This window comes from Pteropus alecto, unplaced genomic scaffold, assembly GCF_000325575.1.
Source record: "Pteropus alecto unplaced genomic scaffold, ASM32557v1 scaffold72, whole genome shotgun sequence".
NCBI classification, from domain to species: Eukaryota; Metazoa; Chordata; class Mammalia; order Chiroptera; family Pteropodidae; genus Pteropus; species Pteropus alecto.
In genome coordinates, this window is record NW_006436811.1 from 17,584,131 (window position 1) to 17,600,052 (window position 15,922).

Consider the following 15,922-nt stretch of genomic DNA (forward strand, 5'->3'; position numbering starts at 1 on the left):
ATATTTTTTCTTCTTTGTGTTATCTCAGGAAAACATCTATTGATTGCCTTGAAACTTAAGAATGGATAAAAGTTCTTGAGTTTTTATATTTTGAGTCATATTACTATGTCATGAATATTACAAATACTATATTGTGGTGATTCACAGTTGTCTTAATTGCTCCAAATATTATTGATTTAAAAAAAAATGTTGGTGAAAATTAACTCGTATACACTCAAATTCCGGACTGTGGTGCCTAGATTGGAAAACAGCTCAGAATTCACTTTAGTTTTTAGCTTTATTTGCAAGTTACTTAAAGTCTTCTTCACACATTGTATGTCAATATATTTATTTATGTCTATTTTAATTTATTTTAGCTATATTTAGTACTTTTGAGAGTATAAACCTTATAACCATTTCTCAGCAATATCCCTAATTAATTTATATTTTGATGCTGTTTTAAATGGCATGTTTAAAATTTTCAATTTCCATTTGTTTGTTGCTAGTATATAAGCAGTTGAATTTTTCATAGTGATCTTGTAGCCTGTATTCATTATAAACTTACCTGTAGTAGCTTTTTTTTTGTAGAATCTATCAGATTTTTAACATAGACAATCATGCCATTTACTAATAAAGACTTTAACTTCTTTACAATAGAGATGACTTTTACTAACTTATTTCTCTTGCAGTGACTGGAAATTTTAACAGTGATAAATAAAATGGTAAAAATAGACATCCTTGCTTTGTTTTGATATTAGAGGCAAAAATTATAACTTTTCAGCATTAGCTATGATGCTTGCTCTAGAACTTTGTAGATTATCTTCATATCACCTTGATGGGGTTTTCTTCCAGTGCCAGTTTGCTAAGTTTTATCAGGAATGTATGTTAGATTTTGTCAGATGCTTTTTATGCATTTACTGAGATGCAATCCTTTTCTTGGTGATTAATATGGCAAATTATATACTAGCTCAGCCACTTACTAGCTGTTAAAGCTTGAGAAACTTATTTGTTTTTTATTTGTCAAATGGCAATAAAAAGTATTAATCTAAAGAGTTTTGGGGACTAGAAAAAGAGACATGTCTCACATATATGTCCATTTTGCTTTACATTATAATGTAAAGTTTAATTAATCATATTCTCCACTATCGTAAAGTCTTTTCAATCTCATAATATATTGGAGATATTATTTTAGACCTGTAATTCAAGTAATAAAATTGAAGTACAATAAAATTAAATGACTTGCCTAAGGTTAGGTAGTTTCTAAGAAATGAGTAATAGAACTCAGAATTCTGACTGCAATGTTTATTTTAGCTGAAGCTTTTCTAGATAAAAATATTATACTCCTCAGTTAAGAAAGGTAAAAATTCACATATTCGTGTGTTTTAAAAATTAACTAGATGTAGATTTAGAGATAAATAAGGATGGTGACACTAAGGCTCTGGTTAACTCACAGTGACCCAGTAAAGCCATGCCAATTGTTAAATTATTGAAATTCATTCTAATGCAAGTCGGGAAATATCTGCTGCTCCAGCTTTCCATACTGCTCTCATCTCATCAATTTGTCCCCTCTCTGAGGACCCTCAGGAGGTCCTTGCTAATACCTGATATCACAAAAGATTTCCATGAGCCTATTTCAGTGTATGGGCAACAATGGGCAACATTATTTGTCCGTTTCTGCCCGTTAACTATCTATTGTTAAATATTTTGAATATGACTCAATTTACAAACGACTGTTGGATCAGGCAGATAAATACCTTTTTGTGATATCATGCCAGAAATTCCTGCAGAATAAGCTGGTTCAGGTGGAGGTTTTCCTAGCCATTACTGAGTAATTAACATTTGCCAGACAATTTACTAGATGTTTTAATAATACATTCATGGGGAAAATGATGACCGATAGTTTTCCGGTGCCAGAGGGGGAATTTATTAAACAGTAGTTTAATTCCCCCTTTCTTAAAGATGTTGGTTAACTCTGTCATTAAATCTCTTGATTTAGAAAGTCAACTCAGGAAATATATGCACAGTCGTACATTGCTATTCATTTACAACTGCAATATAAAAATGAGAATTTCTGATTCTATCTACTTCTAGAAATAGCATAACCTTCTCCACAGTCAATACGCTGTACCTTCACACAACATATTGATAATAAAGGAAAACATATGCTTAAACTTGTAGTTATTGAAGGAAAAAAAATTATATATATATATACAGGTATTGTAGATATATAGGGAGCTAGGAAGGACTTTTTCTCCCTACTTTTCCTTTTTTTAAAAAACATTTTTCAATTACAATTGACATTCAATATTACTCCCTACTTATTTTTTTTCTTCGAGTCACCTTAAACACATGATCACAAATATGGTCATATTAAGAGATAGCATGAGGAAGGAGAGTGTCAGTGTATATACAGACTGTACTACGTGCTGTTCTAGTTGAGACTGCTACTGCTATAGCATCTCTCCCATATTTTAGGCAAATCCAAACGTAAAAAATGACTTTAGCTAATTGGAAGTTGTATACTTCATTAGTCAGGGAAGATATCTTTATCTTTCTCATCGTCCACCACACAATCATTTGTTAATTGCAGAGAGAAGTGTTATTTTAGATAAAATTATAGATTAAAAAGTAGGATTTGGAGAGGAAGCCCCTAGAACAAAGATAATTTGAACATCTAAAAGTCATATAGGAGAAAATATACAAACTCTCTTCTCTCTCTCGACCTCTCTCTTTTTTTAAAAACAGGTCTTCATTTCTGTCAGTTCTGAACTATCAATATCAGGTGTAACTTGTAACTCTACAAATGATTTTTTAAAAATCTTTAATTCTAGAAATAAAAAAAGTATGTAATTATAAATAACTTGAAAATTCTCTCAATTCTTTCAACAAAGAGAACAATATGAATTTTGAGAGAAAATTACATGTCCACACTTCAGAGGACTGATTATAGGCAGAACTGTATCTTGGGTAGCACATGAGAATATAACATATGAATGCACATCATTTGCATGATTAACATGTGTACTTTATCATGTAGCATTTTTATCATTTACTTCAGTTCCCAAATAAAGTAGTCTAAATAGTTCTAGTTTTTCTAAATTTTATTGTTTATTACTAATTTAAGTTTTATTTTCTCTAGTACTTTCTAATATTAATGTGTTTTCCAAATAAATGTAATTGTTTTTTTAACTCATTTCTTAACCCATTTGCCCCAAGAATACTTGCCAGCGGCACTTGTGGCTGCACTGTTTATCCGAGGGTAACTCACAGATTACAGTCCTAACCTTATCCATAAAGTTTGCCACAAAATATCTCACTTTTATTATTGTTTTTGCATCACTCTAGTATATCAATAGTCTTTAGAAACAAATTATATCATTCTATTTATAGCATTCTGTTTTTAGTGGTGGTAATTTCATTTACAAAATATAGGAATTCTCAATCACTGAAAATGTCACATCCTAGAAAACATAGCATTCCTACACATTATGTTAATATCGTTCTCAAACAGTTGTTAGCCAAAAATTCATTTGACGAATCCGATTTATGTGTACATTTCTGTTACATTAGGGTTAGAGACAAGTTCTATTTAAAAATAACGTCAAGAATAATTTTTATATTTTATTTTCACATTGAAACCCAGTCAGATTTGCTTCAGCCTCAGAACATGTTTATGTAAAATTAAATTAACACTGGCAGCGAGCTGCACTTTTTTTTTCTAAATGGGAAATGGGTTAATGGATTTCCTGCCTGAACTGAATCCTAAATTAATTTCAGCAACTTTAACTTTATTTTACTAAGGAAAACTATCACTATCAAATATCTTAGCCTTAAAATACTACAGAAGTTAATTTTTAAATGTGCTAATAAGTTATCTTTAAATCTAAGACTTTTTAGCCACCCAGTAAGCAGTGATCTTGGAAAAGACCAAATCAATTTTTATTTTGGACAAGTAAATTGAAATCTTAAAATTGGGAGTTCAGGAAAAGGAATGTGAGAATTGAGGATGAAAGTACAGGATAGCTGAATATATATTATGTTCTTTCCAAAATGTTTGTCATATTTCTTATCCATAATTTTTGGCAAAGAAGAGAGCCATGAGAATAAACAACATTTAAAAATACCTGCAGCCTAAAACTTGATGCATGTGGAAAACTTTTTATTTCAGTTGTAGCCTTGCCTGAGATAGGTGAACTCATATGAGCCATTTCAAATAGGAATCTGTGCACATTGTGAACCCAGAAATTGCTCTATTAAAAGTGTATAACAGCTCCAGGACTGCTGCTGACAGAGGTCGTCTTTAATTACTAGTTTGTGGGGACCTTTTGACAGGATGTTGATCTGTGTGGCTGTGACACCTCGTTGATCCATTTATAGTCTTCCTCTGGTTGTTCTGTAACAGCTTGGTTTCCTTCTCATGTCTTCTAATAATCAGGCTAGGGATTTTCTGAGAAAATTTGGGCTTGTTTTTTTTTTTTTTTTTTTTAATTGGATAAACAACTTCTGTTGTTAATTTAGTCATGTATTTTGCAAATATAAAGTTAATAGAGGTTATTAAAGTTTTAGAAAAAAATTAGTATTTGCCTTGAAATATAATTCATTGTTTATACATAAAATTGAATTTTCGAAACCATAATTTCATGTCTCAATCATATCTGCGAAACACGAGCAGCAACATCAGTATTATCCTTAGGATGTGTTTCTTGAAAACAATATTAAATTATTAGTAAATGTTAGCCAGAATAAACATGATAATATAAATATTCAAGTAGATAGCAATAGCTAGAAATGTATCATTGTGTCTCTAAACGAGAACCTTTATCATCATTAAGCCTGAATATTATGCATAGTTCTTAGTTAATTGCTTCCGGTGGTCCAAATTTGTCATCAGATCAGTTCTGTTTTTGCTACATAGATCACAAAAACATGTTTGAATTTAGATATTGTATACCCCAGATTATGGAACAAAAACTGTTTTAATGATTCGTAACCATTATGAATTTTGTGAATAGGTTTTTTTCCAAAAACTTATTATTTATAAGGTCATTTGCAGAATACAAATAAATGTTGAACAATTTCAATGTTAAGATACATTGAGTTTTATTTTATGTAAGGGTTAAAACATTCTTGGGAGGGAGATAGGTAATGCTATTTCTAGAAGTAGAATCAGAAATTCTGATTTTTATATTGCAGTCATAAATGAATAGCAATGTACAACTGTGCACATATTTCCTAAGTTGACTTTCTAAATCAGGAGATTTAATGACAGAGTTAATCAACATCTTTAAGAAAGGGGAAATTAAACTACTATTTAATAAATTCCCCCTCTGGCACTGGAAAACTATTAGTCATCATTTTCCCCATGAATGTACTATTAAAACACCTAGTAAATTTACTTATCTTCCTATGGTGCTGCATTATAATTTGAGGTTGTTGTATTCCATCCTATATATAACCAACAATTATCTTGCAAACAACAGAACCTTTATATGATTTTGCTAATTGGCCATAAGAATTCAAAGAAATAATAGCACCTGAATGGTTACTTCATTCTAATGTATCAATCTAGTCTGTGACCTGAATCATTCTGCTATTAGCTGATGTTCATTTTTCAGAGTTTCTGTATTCAATACAAAACTGGTTAATGTCCTACAGGACAATGCAGTTATAACTCTTGGAGTTATCTTTTCTATTGGATAGAAATCTCTAGGTTAACACATAACTTTATAGTATCAAGGCTCTGACCAAATAATAAATAACAAAATCGAACATGGGTAAATTCTCAGAAGAATTGAATTATCTGTGAGTGGGCTTGTTAAATAATGTCCCAGTTTGACATTGAAAGGCTATTCTATAGTCTTGATTTTCAAGTAAGATCAATATTATTAATTTATAGAAAGAACATTTATTGAGCCTCTGCTCTATGTCAACCATCTAATACTAAGCCAAGCAAAGGCCTATATCTTTGCTTTCCAAGCACTTACAGAAAAGATGTGATAAAAGCCCTGCAAATAAACGATTGCAATAGATGTTATTTTCCATTTAAGAATTATGTTCCAACAGTTATGGAGGAACATATAATGTAGCTGCAAACATCACTTCATCCTCTTAAGGGCTTCATAGGATAGGAGAAGACCCTTGATTAGATTTTTAAAGGAGGAAGAGGAGACACCAAAAGTAGAAGAAAGCATTACAGGCTAAAGAAAACCCTGAGTAAAGAGTGTAAGGTCTGAAGGAGTACGTTTCATTCAGTGTAGTTCACACAGTTTAGAATGTTTGAAACACTTTTTTCCCCCTTGTTTTTACTGGTATGAGACAAAATGTGTAGAGTAACACTGAATCATGGAGTACTTACGGACTTTTCTAAGGAATTAATTTCTAGCCTGCAAGAAATGGGAAAAGAAGCAATTTAAGTAGGACAGTGACAGAATCAGATCTGTGTTTAGTAAAAAGGCCTTGACAGAATTGTGGAAGATTGACAGGGCAGTGGACAGACTGGAGGCTGAAGACCAGTAGCATGTCATCATAATTTGTACTAGAGATAGTATGGCCATAAGATAGTCTCAGTGCAATTGTAGAGAATCAGCAACAGGAGACTTATGTTTGAAAGGAGAGAGAAAAAATATGGAATGATTCCCAAGAAATTGCCTTGGGCAACTGGATGAATGACAGTGTTATTAAATAAGATAGAAGATATATTAGGTTGAAGTGAAAAAAGTGATGATTTATATTTCGGACAAAATGAAATCAAGATACTTATGGGATATCCAATGGATAATTTCCAGTAGGCATTGGAAATATGGGAGTGAAACCTAGGAAATGGGTCTGAAATATGTATATTTGAAAGTCATTAATATATTAGTGATTCTTGTATAAACCACAGGAAATACAAAGTGGATAAGAAACTTTTGAGACTTGCATCCTTGAAGCTATGACTGTGATTAAGACAGTCATCCCAAGTGTATAGAGGAAAAAAGATTGTGTACTGAAATTTAAGATACTCAGATAAAAGGAAAAGGATAAAGGAATAACGCTCCTTTTGTATTCAGACTGTATCATTGTAGAACCATATACTACAACCAGAATTAATTTTCAGATATCTCATCTTACTCCTTGTGCATTATCCAGGTAGTTGGCAAATATTCACTAAGTACTTAATATGCCACAGGCACCGTCTACACTTCATGACATACAGTATTGATTTGTAAAATTAAACACATGCTAGCTAATATATAAAATCACATAGGAAAAGAGAACTCTTGGGTTTCATAACAGTTTACTTTATAAATGACGCACATAATGCTACTGGTTGGGAAAGGTCAAGAAGTCTTCAGAGGCTCAGAAAAGAGGCAAGTTAGAAAGATCAGATTACCTGGAGTGGTACCTGATTCAAAGACCCTATTTTTTTAAATTTTACTTAGTTATTTTTTAAGAAAGCCTTAATCCAAGAGTTAAAGCAAAACTCCTAATTTTTTTTTCATTTTTTGTTCAAGCTATTTAGTTTACTGTATGTGAGGCATTCCTCTGTGTACTTCATACAATGTTAACTCATTTCTCCTCATAGAGATCCTATGAGCCAGGTACCATCATTATGCCTAATTTACAGAAAGAAAATGGAAATTGTCTTGGAAAAGGAGAAAATGTCCCCGATGATGTAGAAATTATGTTTATATTACCTTATTTCCGTTCATGGGACATAATCTTGGTCTTGATGTTTACTCATTTTAGGCTTAGAACCCAATTCTCCATTAACATACAAGCATATCCAAAGCGTAACTTTTTCCTATTTCAATCCTTAGTACATAGTTGCCTGATTCACAGTAGGTGCAACTAGATGCTAATGGCTACTAATAGTACATATAAATGTAGACATTCTGAGCAGGGCCCAGGTATTCAGGGTGCAGCATGCATACAGAAGCCTGGCTCAGGGACAGAACATGTAAGTCAGATTTTAACAATATGGTGACTAGACACATTGAAGAAAATCAACATTTATTGAACAGTTGCCTTTGTGCTAAACATTCTGTTAGGAGGCTTAAAGAAAAATCTCGTCTATGCTTTAGAAGGGAAAGTATAATCAACCTTAATTAATGGATGAAGAAATGATGGCTCATTGATTATATAACTTATTCAATATTAAAGATGTTTTCATGGATCCAGATCTGATTCTCTTTCCACTGGACTTTGTGACACTGCCAAACAAAATGCATTCTGTTGGAAGCAGATGTCTTTTAGAAATTAAAATCTATTGACAATGAATAGAAAAGATATAATTTGTCTTTCCCGATTAAAAAAAGTTTTTTTAGTAATTATCACTTTATATGTTATTAGCAGGACACCTCTCTGTTCTTTCTACTTGAGAGATTAGGACATGTGCCTACAGTTTACTTAAATCACCACTGGATGATGATTGTGATTTAGGATGGATGGATGGATAGATGATAGATGACAGATGATAAATAGATAGATAGACTGATAGAGATCCCAAACAGATATTTGTGGAAAAGAAAAATAGCTTTTCATTCATAATGTGTTTATACCCACAAGTACTATATACATATAAATATAAAAGCGTACACACACACACCCCCAAGATAAAGAAAGAGAGAGAGAGGCAGGCAGGCTGTGGCAGAGACTTGCTTACCTTGCCTATCACTGAAAGGAAAGTTGCATCTCTTTCCAATTTAGCAATAATGAAAAAGAACAATTCAGTCATGTGTAAATATTGCAAACATTTTGCTAGGGTCAGTCAACCCTGAGGTGATTTTCTAAGAAAGTGCTGATCATATGAGTTAATACTGCTTGTTGGAAGTTTTAACTCATACATTCAATTTATTTTCAAGTTAAAAGCATGTCTCCAAATGATCTGGATGTCAAAACCCGGCAGATAAACACTATGTCAGTGGTTGTGAGGATAGCACCAATTTTGACCTCTTTATCTGTACCATAGTGTTCTAATAGTGGTGTCATCAGTTCAGGACTGGAAAAATGCAAGCTTCCAACCTAGTCAGGGCTAAATATAAGACAGGGTATCGGAAGTCACAATTCCTCAGCAACACTTCTACGCATTTCCATCCTAACTGTCAACACCAGAGAAACCAATCCAGTTAGGAAAAGGTATTTCTGACATAGCTTCAATTCATAAATCTTACCTTTCTATAAATGAGACTCATTGCATTGATTTTCTATGTATACATTAATAAACACATCACAACATGATTCACAGCATATTCCAAGAGGCATAATGGCAGGCTTCAACAGATGAACACAAAATTTGAGCTACTTATGGAATATAAAGAAAAGTCATTGAGTAAAGTTCTTTCTCATTATTTAACTCATTTAAAGAGTAAGAATAATTCTGAAGAGAAAAAATCTTGGAGTATAATTCTAAAAGAATTAACAAGGTGAACTAGTAGGTATTTTATCTCTAACTTAGATTTTTTATGACAAATGTATAATTAAAATTATGTATAATTACATGATGTACAGTATACTTCAAATAATGTATAATTACAATTTCATGTGTATAATTACAATTATGTATAATTACCTAATTAAAAAAACACTCATTTCTGAGACACACATCAGTGCAACTATATCAAATACTGTTTTCTTTCATAGAAAAAGAGAAATGTATCTTAATTAATTTAAGATTACTTTCCATGCATTATATTTGTTGAGTTAGTAATAGGAAGTGAAAGTTTAGATGTGGATTTGGGAAGTGGGATAGGTGTGTCCAAAAAATTAAGCAAACTCCCTCCATTTGTGGAATTAAAATGAAATATTTTTCTTAATATATCCTAACTCTAATTCTTAGTGTTGTCCTGAAAATATGTTTCAATATTTTCATGGTATATTTATAGAAAATATTAAAGACATATGTTCACCATACATACTTTTTTATTAAATTTCATAAACTGTAGAATTATCTTTGCTTTTCATCTCTTACTTTCTGTATCTGACTTCCCTACTTCCACAAACATGTGTTTTATGGCTCGGGTCTATCCAAGAGTTTGAAAGAAAAAGAGAAATGTCTATTAATAAGTGCCGCCTTTCAAGATTTGGGGCAAAATGTGTGGCCTCATTGCCTATACCTTGCTACCCAGACCCACAGAGCCAACACAACTCACTTTATTCTCATGTGTAACAATCTTTAAAGTTCGCTATGCAACTGTGTAATCTTGGAAGGTAAGAATGTTAAAAAGCTTTTACCCTGGTCTTGGAAATGTTTTCACCCCTCAAAACTGTGTTTGAATGTGCAACAAAACATATGTGTATTTGTAGTTGAATTGTCTTTAATACATCCAAATAGGAAATATTTTCAAAGTCCACATAGAGTAGAATACATAAATAAGTGCTTCATAAAATAGAATACTATTAAGCATGGATAATAAATCAGTTACAACATGGTGTAATTGGAAAACAAATGTTGAGTGGAAGAAGCTAGGAATAAAATAATATATGTGATATGACTTTATTTTCACAGTGTTCAAACAAGCGAACCATATTTATGGTATAACAAATCAGCATAGTGATTACCTTTGGGGAGACGAGAACAGGAACATTTGGGTGGTAGCATGGGGTGATTTGGCTTTCTTAGGTGCTAGCTGTGTGACCTTTTTTCTTTTTCTGTGTGTGGTTTTTTATTTTTTTTTTTTATTCCAAGTGTGGTTTCATCGTTGTGTTTACTTTGTTATAATCTCCTGAGCATTACACTATGATGTGTGAGTTCTTTTGAAAGTGGATTATATTTTAATACAAAGTTAAAAATGCAAAAAAAAATTAAAATCCACTAGATAAAAATCAACAATTAAAGTTAAATGTCTGATCGTCAACTAGTCATAGAAAGAAATGTAATATTTGGATAAAAATTTGCTTATTTAAAAAAAAATGATGAAATTCCTTTTCCTATGTACTTTGTAATTCTGGATATGGGGTGCTCTAAAAGAGTATTATGGTTAAAATATTTAAATATATCTTTTACCACGTCCACTAGATAAAAATCAACAATTAAAGTTAAATGTCTGATCGTCAACTAGTCATAGAAAGAAATGTAATATTTGGATAAAAATTTGCTTATTTAAAAAAAAATGATGAAATTCCTTTTCCTATGTACTTTGTAATTCTGGATATGGGGTGCTCTAAAAGAGTATTATGGTTAAAATATTTAAATATATCTTTTACCACGAGTGCCAAAAATGAGATGATTAAAAATCAAATGATTTCAAAGTATTTGGATAATTTTCTATAAGGAAGAAAATGATGACATAAAGGACAACTTATATCTTTGCTAAAAATTTATAAATGCTCAGATTTTCTTAACTATTGCTTTAATTTTCTATTTTACCATAGTATAATCTCATTGAAAGATTTATTTCTTATTTTTTATTAAAGAGATTCCACTTTTTCATACTATTACAATTGTGGAGTCCATCTGGGGTTAGCTCTCAAATTTTTTTTTTCTTTTTTTAAAATTTTATTTTATTATTAGCTTCAAGTATACAGTACATTGGTTAGACACTTATATAGTTTATTAAATGATCCCCCTGATTGCTTTCTCTCCTCTGGCTCTACACCTACCTATTATATTAATGCTGACTGTATTCACTATGTTGTGCTCCCCATCCCCATAAAGAATATGTGTTTAACATTCTCTTTGTTTGAGTGGTGGGTTTCAGAGGTGTAAAGATTTCCAGGAACTCAATTCTTTATTTCTTTCACTGCTACTGAACAATGGAAGGAGAATAAGAAGCAAACATATGAACCCAGCCTGAGCCCACCAAGTCCTGTGCCCTCAGCTCTCAACTGGAGGGCTACCTTCTGCTAATTTAAACAAAAACAGCCTAAAGCTCAGCTCTGCCCATGCCTATCCTGTTGCTTTGATCAGGCAGAGAAGTATCTAAAACTCAGGGGTAGTTTCATCATTTCCATGATAAGCTATCTGCCACTCTCTTTTTGCAATGATGATTTTATGCTTTCTTGACTTTTCTCAACATCCTGCCAATTTTCTCACTCTGAACTAATCACCTGGTAGTGTGCAGGCTCTCATGTTGGAATTACACCATCTTCCCATGTCCCCCTCTTAAATTCTGTCTCAATTTTGGTAACTTTGTGTCTTCTCTGTCATTAAAACAAGAGAAAATGGTTCTCTTCACTAAAAAGCTAATATTTCTACACATGCTTTAAATCTCGTTCCACTGAATTCTTTCATGGACCTCATTCTTTTGGTTAACTTCTCTTTGACCATGTTTTCAGCTTCTTCCTCTCTACCAGATTCTTACCCGTCACATTTAAACATGCCTTAGAATATATATATGTATATTTTAAAAATAAACACTGATGAAAATTTTTCTTTCACTCATATTCCTCTTTCATCTTATGCTCACGCTTTTTTTTTCTTTTCACTTTCCTTCACAGTAAATTCCTCAAAAAACTGTATTACAGTTCATTACAATGTGGCTTTACCCTCAAAATCTTTACTCAGAGATATTTTTCTAAGATAGTAATGACTTCCATCAAAACCAAAAGACATTTTTTTAATCCACATCTTGTTTTAATCCACATTCTCATCTTAACCCATGTGAGAAATTCCTGTTTTGTCTTGGCTTTAATAGCACCATAATCGGCACATAATTTATGGAGCCCAGTATGAAATAAAAATGTGGAGTGCCTGGTTCCTAAGTTATTAAAATTTTGAAAATGGTGATAGCAAAAGGATAAACCAAAAGTGTGATCCTGTGTGACTGCACAGAACACATGTCCATGAAGCCAGCCTTAGGTGACATACAATTCTCTGAGTTTTCTCATATTTCAGTGAACACATGTTAGTCTAAATTCACAGAAGCCTTCCTCTAGGTGACTTTTAAATTACTGAGGTATTTATGTCCAGAATCTGGACTTCCTCTCCACAGTAACTCCATCTTTTCTTGTGTTTCATACAACTGTATGCTAGTTACTTCAAAATTTATAACACTTACCTGGACTTTATTTTACATACATATATCCTAAACACTATGTGATATTTCTTTTGTTTTCTCACTGAGTAATTCAATAAATAAGATAAATAAAAGAAATAATGCAACCCAGTCTTCCTCCAGTCATTCTACCATTTGCGAGTAAAAGTCGAGTTTATTTAGTCAGTCGCCCAAGGCAGAAATTTGTGCATGAAATTCAACCCCCCTTTTGTTTAAGTTTGAATTGTAAAAGGAGATATAAAGTAAGAAGAAAACTGACCCATGGTCATCTCTATCCTCACTCTGTAATCACAAATATATGAGCAAGTTTATAAATTTTTAGGAAAAAAAAATAGATAATGCATTTGAAGCAAATTTGAGATGTAAAATGATTCTGAAGATTTTTTTTTTTTTTTTTGGAAATAATAACAGTTCAGCTAGGGTAAACCTGACACATGAAACAATATCCAGAATGCTGGACATTTACTTCTCTTCCAGAGACCTGCTCCCCAAATAGTGTGTGTTTTCTGTCTGTGTGACCATAGAGATATCCTATCTTCCTTATCTTGGCTATGAAACTTCTGCTTGGAAAGATATATACTATTGCAAATGATTTCTCTTTGGACTATCTTGGCCTCCAAAATATTCTTCAAACCTTAGCTTAACATCATTTATTGTCATGATCTTAGTGCTTACCGAGGCTACTTATGAAACATTGACAGACACATGACTATGTGTAACACATATATATTACTAGATACAGTAAGTTCCTATTTTGTTTGAATATCTCACAACAACAATAGCTATATCAAGCAATATTTTCACATCACTCATCTGATGTAGTCAATACAATTTTGCTTAAGGATATGAGAGACATTCACAATTTAGAGCTATTCTCTAGTTTCTTCTTACTACCTTTAAATATGTACTTCTACCATCAATCCCATCAAGTCTCTAGAATAGGGAATATATTTTTATAGAATATATATTATTTTTCCTTTTTTCTTCTCTTTTACCTCCATCCTAGTGAAATCTGTCTCTGGCATAAACTATGCAATGTCCTCTTAACTAATGTTCTGCTTTTAAGGTCTTCCACATAGCTGCTGTTCTCTGTAGGTAATAAGAAGAACACTGTTTTGAAAATGTAAATTGGATCATGTTTCTTTTTGAAGAAATTTTTATAGATGGTTTGTGATTGACTGTAGAAAAATGTAGGCCTCAACTCAAATCTCATTTTGACGGAATTGTTCTCATTTAAATTGGATGCTTTTTTTTCACTGTCATAGCATTGTTTTTTATTTATTTGTTTCACAATACTATACAGTTTAAAATGTATATAGAAATTTTACATTTTTCCAATCACTGTATCCTCAGTCTCTTGAAATGTCTAATGCATAGTAGATCCTCAATAAATTACAGAATGAATAAATTAATGAACAAAGTATATATCAAAATTTGTTTTAGTAACGTCCCTTCTGTATGATGGTGGGGCAAAGTTGTAATGGCCACCATAACAAAAAGGTCTCTTCAGACTAAAGAAGATGCAAGCAACTCCATAGACTGTAACAGAATTTATCATAGCAAAATTTGCTTATGGTAATATTGAGTGGGAGCGGGCAAAGGACCCAGCAGTTTTATGCAGATTATTCTCTGCTGTAGCATCTACTTTATAGTATAACTCAGATACTAATGATTGACAAGACAAAGGGACAAAGAATGCAGTACAGACCTCCTGATGGTCTTGTGATAGATGATTGTTTATAATCGATACTATCACCAGTTTGATATTTATCTCAGTTGTCAGACAATTCCGGCCATTACTAAAAAAATGTTTATGGCTACCTTTTATGGAACACAGATAATTATCAACTAGAAAGCTTTAGTATACTTGCTAAGGACAGTGAGCTTGGTTAAAGGTCACTGCATGGAAGAAGTCCGGAATGCAAAGATGGAGTTCATTTATGGTTCACAGCCACATCTGTACAACTTCAAATGGGAAAAAAAGGTAATTTTTTTTTTCTTATTTTGATGGATACACTCTAAGATAACCTTAAATGAGTCACACCTTTGTTATAATATCTTCCTCTTTATTGCAGATGGGGTCTGTGGCTTGCTTCTAACCAATAAAATATGACAAAGGTGATGATGGGATGTCACTACTTTTATTAAGTCACATTACTTGACAAAAGCAATAGGATGTCACTCTCAAGATTATGATTCACTGTATGAGGCTCTGTCTTAGCAGACTGTGGAGAAAGACCATCTGACCTTGAAGAAGGAGATAAATAGCTATCTTATGAACAGCTTGTGGAAATTCAAATGGCAGGTAACTACGCTAAGACTATAGGACCAGTTCTCGACTTATGTTTGACAGATGGTTAGAAGCTGGCCTCTGAGTTATACAGCCAAAGATAATGATTTCTGCCAACAACTGGAATGAGCTTTGAAGTGGATGTGTCCTCAGAACTTCTCAAGAACCCAGTCTAGTCAATAACTTGATTGCAACCTTGGAATACCCTGAGTAGAGGCCCCAGCTTTGACATACTGAGATCCTGATGAAGGAAATTATGAGACAATTAATGTGGGTTGATTTAAGCCACTACACTCATTTGTTACACAACAATAGAAATCTAACATTTATGCATGTCTAAAAACAAATTATGTTCTCACATAACTTAGTAGAAACTGCTAATACGTATTGGCTGTGATATTTCTAATAGAAAATAGAGAATTGATAGAAAATGGGGTGATCCAGCAATCGAAGTAGACAAAATAGCACCACTGGATACTCTTAATCAACCACTTACATTAAGCAAGCATCAGGGTGACTGTGTATATGAAACATATGAATATTTTTTTACAAACTCACAAATTTAATAACATTATCTGGTTGCTCCTAATGTCACTAAACAAAGTGCTAAAAGAAACAGATGAGCCCAGGGATTTGAATTTCAATTCAAGCGCTGTATAAAAGGCCTGAAGGCTTCAGT

General features: G+C 32.4%; 1 long non-coding RNA gene across 1 annotated transcript in view; it reads left to right on the top strand.

Annotated features, from left to right (window-relative positions):
- The window catches only part of LOC112481383, a 77,559-nt gene that overhangs the window by 58,953 nt on the left and 2,684 nt on the right, over nucleotides 1-15,922 (top strand). The window contains exon 2 of the long non-coding RNA XR_003046887.1: nucleotides 15,029-15,258. This is a non-coding gene — a long non-coding RNA (uncharacterized LOC112481383). The remainder of the gene's footprint in view (nucleotides 1-15,028; nucleotides 15,259-15,922) is intronic.